We start from the raw sequence: 10545 nt of genomic DNA on the forward strand, positions 1-10545 counted from the left end.
AGGCGAAGATGTGAATGACCTCAACTATGATTATGACAATGAACAATGCGTAGCACGTGGTGGAAATTAATAGATGGGATGGTGGACAGCGGAAGGGATAATGATGCAACGGCGGTGTGACTAATGTGAACAGAACTCGAAACTCTAAAGGAACTAGACACTAAGACCAGCAACTGACACGACGATGCAACCGATAATTCAACTATGCAAGCAATGAATAGAAAATTGCAAAGGCTCAGACTGGCTTGGATAAAGGATGAACAGATCTAACTTTTTTATGGCTTTTTCATGGACTGTAGGTATGAATGACAGATGCGATCTAAACTATGAAAAACTGTAAAATCTCACCGAGCAACCTGAAAACTGATACCACTTGATAGAGGCGGGGGTGTCCCGATCTTTCGATGAGATGATAACTATCGATTTGGTGAAGATGACTTTGACGATCCGACTACAAACGTGCACGACGTTGCGCCTTAGCAATCGCTAAACCAACTCCAAGAGGTTATTGACCACGCCGGAGCACAATCAACCTGACTACGAAGGTCTATTCCTGCAAGCAATCGAAGAACAAGCAAGAATATGATAAAAGCAATCTGAATATTGCGGGTATATATGAAGTATTGATAAAAGTGGGGATCCGTAAGCGGTCTTGGTCTGGTCGTTGGACACAAACGAAGTACACGAAGTTGCAATGGCTAACTTTTAACTAAACAAATCCCCAGGGAAAAGCTACTAGATGGATCTACTTATATAGGAGCAAGGGGTGGCGGACAAGGAGGTGGGAGGACGTCCCAAGGCAGCCTAAAACTAACCCTAGGTCGTACAAGGCCAATGGGCCCAAGTGGAGGTGACGTAACACCTTTGGACTTGTACTTTGACTCGGATTCTGGTGCAGCGTCAGATTGTTTCGTCCATAACTCAACGCTCCGGACGGGTTTTAAGGTGATTCCAATTGGGTTGGAAAGAGCATAAAATCTACTTTCCAACAAAAAAAGAATCACCCAATTCGGAGTCCGTATGAAAAAGTTGTTGGCGTTTTGAGTCAGGTATGTCTGTGTAGTCCGAATCTGAATCCAGAACGTGAGAGACTTGGACTCTATCTTCTCTTGGCCCAAAAGTGACGTGAGAAGACTTTTTGAACAGCACCTAAACTTCTCATTTTCCCTTATCTTCATATGTGGATTGTACAAATGTCCCATACACCTGCAATTAGACAAAACACAAAAGTATGTGAAGTATTTTTGTTCTGGATAACATAAATATATTATTGAATAGTTTGCACTAGAAATCACCTGACAAATATGCATGTATGCAATATTTTTGGTCTTATCCAAGGTAGTCATGTCCTCATCATTGATGCTGCTACCTCCGTCCATGAGTACCTTAGTGAATTTATATCCACCAACCTGAGGTGCTACCACCAAGGCTAACTGACCCGGATTATCAACCTGTGGAGGGTGATCCTCTCTGCTCCATACAATGGGCTGTTCTGACCACCTCAAATAACGAGGAACTGTCGGCTCAACAGAATTCACGACCCTCTTATGAACCTTCTGGTCACGTTTGCATAAGCTAGTGGTAAACACGTGATACTGCCCACTATTCAACTGCTTCGGATGGCTTTGATAACCCCACTGCTGCTGTTGTTGCTCTCCTTGACCAGACTGTTGTTGATTATAACCTCCTTGATGTCCCTGAAAGCCGGAATTTGAACCGCCGCCCGGGCCATGAAAACCGCCAGCTCCTGAGCCGCCGCCGGACCCAGAATTGTCACCAAACGCGTTGGAATTCTTAAAAGCCTTCATGATCGCGCAATCCTTCCATAAGTGGGTGGCGGGTCGTTCCCGGGTGCTGTGTCTCGGGCAAGGCTCCTGAGCCGCCGCCGGACCCAGAATTGTCACCAAACGCGTTGGAATTCTTAAAAGCCTTCATGATCGCGCAATCCTTCCATAAGTGGGTGGCGGGTCGTTCCCGGGTGCCGTGTCTCGGGCAAGGCTCATTGAGCAACTGCTCAAGAGATGGGCCTGCCCCGCCAGATCGAGGGGGCAGCTTGCCCTTACGTCTCTGATTGTTACCTTGTGCATTAGCGTTGGCCACAAACTCTGGGTTACCATCCGCCTTACGCTTATTGCCACCTTGATTCATCGGGTTATGCTGCTGACCCTTTCCATTGCCGTTCTTCTTTCCCTTCCCTGTCTTTTCCTCATCAGACGCGGGATCCTTGGTACTATCAGAGTCGGCATATTTGACTAAAGCCGCCATCAGCGTACCCATATCATTGCAATCACGCTTAAGGCGCCCCAGTTTCTGCCTCAGCAGCTCAAAGCGGCAATTCTTCTCCAACATGAGGAATGCAGAGCCGGCATCCATCTTGTCAGATGAATGTATTATCTCCTTGACCCGGTGTACCCAATGAGTCGTGGATTCACCCTCTTCCTGCTTACAATTTGTCAAGTCCACAATCGACATAGATTACTTACAAGTATCTTTGAAGTTCTGGATGAAACATGCTTTTAACTCGGCCCATGAACCAATGGAATTGGGTGGCAAACCCTTTAACCAAGACCGGGCCGTTCCATCTAACATCATGGTGAAGTACTTAGCCATTGCTGCGTCGCTGACTTCCAACAGCTCCATGGCCATCTCATAACTTTCGATCCACGCTCCGGGCTATACGTCGTCCGTGTAGTTCGGCACCTTTCGAGGTCCCTTGAAGTCCTTGGGCAGGCGCACATTACGTAGAACCGGTACCAAACAAGGAACACCGCCGGTTCTAGTGGCTACTCCCGTCTCAACGAAAGTCGTCGGATACTCTGGGAAATCTTGATGAGCCGTCTGTTGAGCCGCTAGCTGAGCCACCCGCTCGTTCTCCTGACGTACTTGGTCCTGCACCGGATTATAGCCACCGGGCTGGTTACGGCGCTGGGCATTACTTGATAAAGCTTCAGACTCCATGTGCCTGCTGTAACTCGGGCTCCGGTTTTGACGAGGCGGTGCTAACCAAGGCGGAGGAGTTGAATGAATCTTGTCCCGGCTGTAAGAACAGGTCTCTTGCTGAGCCAAGGCCGTCTGGAGAAGTTCTTTGACCCTCCGGGTCTCCACCGATGTCGGGTCATCACCATCCATGGGAAGAGCCGCCAAGCGCGCCGATGTCGCGATTAAGTTCTCCATGGGTTGGAAAAGTGACCCAGCGGTATCGGTACGTAATGGGGCGGAGTCATACTCCCATGAGGAGGTGCCATCTCCCGAGGCTGACCCGGTCCTCCTGTTCCGGCTATCATAAACTGATTTGCATCTGGCGGGTTACTAGGACAGGCTCCGGGTGTAGCAAAAAGATTCCGAGGATCATAAACCAGAGGCAAACGGGACTGGGATTTCTGATGTCTCCTCCTCATCACCTGTTGGACGCGTTTAGGCTCATTGTGAGCTGGTAACCTTCTGACTGTAGCCGCTGCGCCCGTGCATCTAGAGCCGCCCGCTCTGTGGCTAATCTAGTGTCATCAGCTGCCAAGGCCTCCTTGGCCCGAGCTATCTCCTCACGCACCCGTGCTACCTCCTCGTCATGCTCATCTTTGTTTGCAGGAATAACCATAGCGGTTAACGGGGCTGTGAGCTTGTCCATGAGATCTATCAGCACCTGAGCCGGCGGGCGCACAGGGCCTCCTGCCCCGGCTGCCCCCGTCCCGGACGTTATTGCTGTAGCGGCTGTAGAATTTTGGCCGGGTTGAGTCCCAACCATGAAGACTCCTGCCCATCTTGGCGGCTCACAGGGGTCCGGAATACTAGTGCCATCGGAACAGCCCCCGAGCACGCCATCTTGCACTTGGTATAGCGAATCTGTTGAACCGGCGGATGAATCACCGACCGAGAGGACGACCGTCTTACCACCATCTTCAGATCCTTCAGAAAGTTCCTCTCCGTGGATGCAGCCCACGAAGACACGCTTCATGACGGGTTGAACTCGGGCCTTTCTCGCACGCTGAGCCGTCTCGACGAGGTCGGTGCAGTTGTCTGGCTCAGGGTCCGGTTCACCAATCCGGCCGATGAAGACGTGGATTCCGCCGAAGGGGACCCGATACCCGTACTCAATTGAGCCGGCGTCGGGGCCCCAGCCTTCATCGTCGATGTAGATCTTGCCGCGATGACTCTTGGTCATCCTGCCCACTACGTATCCCTTGAGCCCTTCGAAGTTGCCCTTCAAGAACTCAAATCCACCGTGCGCTGGCCCCACGGTGGGCCAACTGTCGTGGAATTGTCACATCAGATGTCCTCGTGAAAGGACTTAGTTCTGGAGCCATCGCAACTAGGAAGCTTGAAGGGGTAATTGGGACAAAGGACACGAGAGGTTTATACTAGTTCGGCCCCTTACGGTGAAGGTAAGGCCTACGTCTAGTTGGGTTGGTATTGATGTTTCGATGACCAGGGAGCGAGATACGCTATGCCCGGCTCTCGATTAGTTGTTTCTTGCCCTAAGCCGTTGGCGGGTCGTCCCCTTATATACATGGGTTGACGCCCTGCGGCTTACAGAGTCCCGACCGGCTTATAAACAGTGTCCGGCTCGGTGACTAGTCAAATCTACCTTATGATACAAGTCATGCCATTATGGCAGTTTACTACGACGGGCCTTAAGTCGCCTGTGGGCCTTAGACCCTTTACTGAACCGCCATCTTCATGCTTGGTCTTGGGCTTCTTTCTGGTGAGTCTTCTTTGTGTAACCCGGCCCCTCCTGGGCGGTTCACACAAATAGTTATATCCCCAACAGGGGCCGAGCCTTCTCCAACGCGAGGATGCATCGATACACGAAGAAACACCCCCACCACCGTCTGTCGAGTAGGCTTAGTCCGTCAGCGTCCTCCAACGACCTTGAGGGAGGAAGAGGCAGTGAAGGGGACGACTACGGCTAGGGTTCCGCCTGAGTCGCCGCCAAGAGCGACTCAGGCGTGGATGTGAGTTTTTTCCACTACCACAGGCCATATTGTTCTCCATGACTTTGTCTTCTTTATATGAATAGATATATAATGTTTAAAAAGCGTCGCTAGGTTTGAACCGCTAGAGTCATCGTCTTTTCTCACCGGATCATGCCGTTGCGGAGGAGCACATCATAGCCCTAGCCAAAAGAAGAGTAGCATCCCAACAAGAATGGACGAAAAAAGTGAGAAAAACAGAGCAATTGGATGGTCAGATAGATGGTTATTACCGGTACTAGAAGAACGCCCGTGCGTTGCAACGGGGCCACATTAACTTTAAGAGTTCAATTACGACATTGGCGACCTTTTTTACCATCAAATCCTCACACACACACTCCCCCCCTTCCTCACTCTCTCTCCCCCTTTCCCTCTCTCTAACACACACACACACACACATATCCATCTTATTGCGTACGGGACCATAATCCATCTATTTTACACACACACACACACTAGTGCATAACAATATGGATTATGTGTATTATATTTGCCACCAGAACTGAGGGAATTAATTTCATGTAAATCGGCCAGCCACAGCTCCAAGAATACGCGAGGAGGTGGCCCGGGTCAGCGTCGGCGCCGTCCGGCGCGGGCCACGGGCCCACTTCCAAGTGCAAGTGCAATGCACGTCTTCACAAATATTATAACCATATGTGAGAAATCTCATACTAACACGATGTTGCAATCAATTTGTAATTAAAGAAGCCAAAAGTCTTTTTTCTTAAACCAGAATTCCTTATGATGGAGTTTAAACAAACCCCACAATAACATGATCATTTTTTTTGCTCTACTTATCACCTAATTAAGCAAATGCATGACTTATGAAGCGGATAAGAAATCATGTTAACTTGGAACTAAAATTCCAACAAAAGAGTGAGGAACAAACCTTTTTATCATTGCTCTGAAGTCTGAACCTCCCCCTATTTGTTAGTAAAATGTGAGTATGCTCGGAAGATAATAATTTCTTATGCAACATATGCTTTTACATCTGAAATAGCTACAAAATATGTTGACCTACCTATGTGCACTTCCTAAATCAAGCGGATAAAATTATTTCTATCGGCAATATAAAATACTAAACATTAGAAAGAAAGGGACAATGTCCACTAACCATGCAAATATTCTGACCATGGGATATTTAGGCTGGCGTATATGGGAAATCAAAGTTAAAAATGACTCGATGAGTTAGGGATACATCAATAAATATTGTAAAAAGTGATAAAAACAAATCTGCAGCAACTCACGACCCCACGAACTCGTATTCACAATGAGCAAGTTAGTGAGGCCGCTACGGTAGGCTAGCACCAAGGGATAAGGGCAACAACCGCCTTCCCATCCAACCTACTGATTCTGCTGGCGCTACTTTCATCCTAAGCCCATGAGTACCGCTATTGTGTTGCCACGTACGGAGAAACTACGAACTGAAATTTTCATCCAAATCATGAAAATTGTTAATGTTCCTCTCCTCTCCCATCCCTCGTGTGAATATACCCAATTCGTGATTGGCTCGCTACATTCAGCGTAGCTCTGATGTGCACTGCCCTCGCTTTTGATTAGTTGCCGCAGTGCCACGCATCTACGCTAACAAGCTGGGGAAACAAATGCAAATGTTACACCGAGTCAAAATCAACCATCCCACAATCATAACAATAGAAAAGATAATAACCAAAATTTAATAGAAGAACTACTGCTTGGCTCCCAGATCCATCTCGATAGCCCTTGATCTGGCTGCTGAGCTTCTCCTAGCCGCCTCAACATCACGTCATTACCAAACATGTATTGGATGCCTAGTGGGACAAGGATTAAGAAATAACATGAGGTGAAAAATACGATGGCTGTCAATTTCATAAGATGATCCAAGTAATTTGACAAAACAGATCGGGAACATCTTGTATAATCTCAAAAAAGCAACTAAAAATATGAGAAATGAATTGATGAAAATCAGCCCCTGCTCTCATTCATGCTCGCTTTTGTAATGGGAGGCAAGGAATGGGGATACCGGGAGAAGAAAGGATCACATGGACGGCAAGCCTCCACCACCGGCAAGTGGGGTTGCTTCACATCCAATCTCCACGGCCGCCGGCTCCATGGGGACGAACTCCCATGTTCACAACCGGGTTCCCAATCGGCCGCTGCCTCGCCGACCTTGACGACGAAGTAGTCCCTCCCTTCGATCCCATTTGCAAAGGAGGCAACACCCATCCCAGCGAACGGGTCCGCGGTGAGATCCCTACTGGATTGTGGCCGCGCCTTGTGACACCCCCGATTCAATCGTACACTAATCATACACGCAAATGTGTACGATCAAGATCAAGGACTCACGGGAAGATATCACAACACAACTCTAGACCCAAATCAAAATAATACAAGCTTTATATTACAAGCCAGGGGCCTCGAGGGCTCGAATACATAGCTCGATACACAAGAGTCAGCGGAAGCAACAATATCTGAGTACAGACATAAGTTAAACAAGGGTGCCTTAAGAAGGCTAGCACAAAAGCAACACGATCGAAGAGGCAAGGCCTCCTGCCTGGGACCTCCTAACTACTCCTGGTCGTCGTCGGTCTTCACATAGCAGCATCCATCGGCGGTGGCATCTGGCTCCAGGGATTCACCATCTGGTTGCATCAACCGGAAAGAAGAAAGAAGGGGGAAAAGGGGTAGCAAAGCAACCGTGAGTACTCATCCAAAGTACTCGCAAGCATCAGATTTATACTATGTATGCATTGGTATCAAATGGAAGGGTTGTATCTGTGGACTGAACTGCAGAATGCCAGAATAGAGGGGGAAGGCCTAGCCTATCGAAGACTAGCATCTTCACGCAGCTCCGAGCATCTTGCAGCATGTAGAAGAGTAAAGAATAGCAGTTTATAATTAACAAGCATGTTGTAACATTAATGCCCAGAGATCCTTCCTCGACTCCCTGCGAGAAAGCAATCCCAGAGCCACATATCTCAAGTATCCATTTATAGTTGTATAAGATCAAGATATAAGTCTGAACGTCCATTGTCGTGGACACGGTATTCGAATATATAACTTCCCTGCAGGGGTGCACCACGTTACCCAACACGCTTGATCACTCTAGTCGGACACACCTTTCTGGGGTCAATGCCCGCCCTCGGAAGATCAACACATCGCAGCCCTACCTAGGCTCAGCAAAGAGGTCCCCGCCGGTCTACATCCTAAGCACTCCGGGGTCTGGGCCCATCGCCTGTTGCACTCCGGATCGTTACGTGCAGGGCGATACAGGCCACCTCCACTGGGGCGCCGACCGGGCCATGCCGCAATGCTGAACTGGACGTCTGACAAAGCTTCGGCTGATACTGCGACGTCGAGGCCCATATCTATTCTCGCGTGGTGGTTAGTGCGTAAAGGCCAGAGGCCAACTCAGAACAAATACCCAAACCATAGTGTATTATTAGCTTGCGGAGACGAGCAGAGACTCACGATCGAAACTCGTGGACTTACGACAAGGGCCTAGAATGCCCGGCCGTGCCACATCATTATCTTGCGGGTGCTCTCTGGGCCCGCCCGACTTTCACCAAGGTCTCAAGTAAAGTCATGGTAACCGTGTGTCCAAACATCAAGGGGAAAACCCGAGGAATCACCCCCGAGGATTCCACTCAATGTAATCATCAAGGTGAACATAAGAGGGACCACCCTCGAGGTTCACACTTGAGGTGTTGAACGACAGAGCCGTATCGGGAATAGTGAAAGAGGAAATCACCCTCGATGACCACGACCGAATAGCTACACTACAAAATTATCATCAGGAGTACGTTATGAGGGATCACCCTCGGCACTCGACAGTAGCTCTGCAGAGTCGAGCAACAAAAGGGGCGTGATGTGATGTGATGTGAGGTGCCGGGCTCTGGTCGTCGATCACGCTGATCGAGTCATCGATGATGAAGCAGGGGCAACAAGGACAAGATGGGGGTCACTGATGGATCACTAACCAACCTATACTAAGCAGTTTAGGATAAGCAGGTAGGTAACAATAAGCAGGTACAAAAGCAGGCTATGCATCAGAATAAGAGCAAACAATAACAGTAGCAAAATCTAATGCAAGCACGAGAGTATAGAACGGGCGATATCGGGATGATCAAAGGGGGAGGGGCTTGCCTGGTTGCTCAGACAAGAAGGAGGGTTGTCGTCGACGTAGTCGATCACAGGGGCATCAGCAGCGGTCTCGGGGTCTACCGGAGAGAAGAGGGGGGAAGAAATAGTAAATACATGCAAACATATGTATAAACAAGACAACAAGCGGGGCTAGAGGTGTTCTAACGCAGTGCTAGGCGTTACTGGCGAAGGGGGAAACATCCGGGAAAGTTTTCTCGGTTCCGGACGTCTGTCGGACAGATGAACCGGAGGGGAAAGGTTGCATGTTCGCTATGTTAGAGACATCTGGCAGACGAATGGACCGCGTATTTGGATTCGTCTCGTCGTTCTGAGCAACTTTCATGTATAAAACTTTTTCATCTGAGCTACGGTTTATTTTTCTATTAAATTTTAAAGTTTTATTTCATTTTTAGGAATAACAAAAATAATTTAATTAGGAAAACTAATTATAAGGTCAGCGTGATGTCAGCAGTCAACCGCATGTTGACTGGGTCAACAGACATGTGGGTCCCGTTTGTCATTGACACATGCCCTAACTAACAGATTAGTTAGTTTAAAATAGGTATTTAGGTTAATTAAGTTTAATTAGGCAGTATTAATTAAGTTAATTAATTAGTTAATTAAATAATTAATTTAATTACTAATTTTTTTATCTCTCTTTTTTTTAAACGTTCACGGGGCTGGGCCCCCCTGTCATTGGCCCACGGGGCCTTAGCGGGTGCGCAGGCAGACGGGTGTGGGCGCTGGGCGCCGGGTTAACGGGCGGAGCCTGATTGGGCACCCGAGCGGGCGCTGCGGCCAGCGAGCAGGGGGGGAGGGGGGGGGCGCACGACGCGACGCCGGCCGGCCGCGGTTGGAGCAGAGGCGCGGGTGGGCGCGGTGGCCGAAGACGAGCGGGGCCCCGGGGCGAGGCTAGGTGCGGGGGCTGCGACGGGGTAGTGTGGGGCGGCGCTGGAGCACGAACGCGAGCGGGAAAGGCCGGGAGCGCATCGAGCACCAGTACGGGGCGGCGTCGACGCCAAACACGATGTCTACGGCGATGGGAGCAGAGGGGAAGGGGAAAATGGTGGAGGAGCTCACAGGGAACTGTAGGGAGGTGGCAGTGGGCTCGAGGTGGTCCGGCGAGGGAGAGGACGGGGCGGACGACGGCGATCGGGACGAGGCAGTCCGACAACAAGGGTCGCAGCAGCGCGACGTCAGGCGGTGAGGCAGAGGAGGAGGCGGTGATGGGCGGCGGTGTCGAGGGCGCCGGCGTCGGGTGGTGGCGGCGTCCAGGCGGCGGGGCGCGGATCGATCCGATGGCTTCGGGGTTGGTGACGGGGTGATGCGACGGCGGCGATGGGAGGCGGCGCCGAGGATGCGCGCCGGCGTCGAGGAGTGGGGGGCGCGATCGCCGGGGAGAGGCGACAGGGTCGGCGATGGTGGTCGACGCGGGCGTCGGGGTCGAGGGGCGAGC

Source organism: Triticum aestivum, chromosome 5B (genome assembly GCF_018294505.1).
Source record: "Triticum aestivum cultivar Chinese Spring chromosome 5B, IWGSC CS RefSeq v2.1, whole genome shotgun sequence".
NCBI lineage: Eukaryota > Viridiplantae > Streptophyta > Magnoliopsida > Poales > Poaceae > Triticum > Triticum aestivum.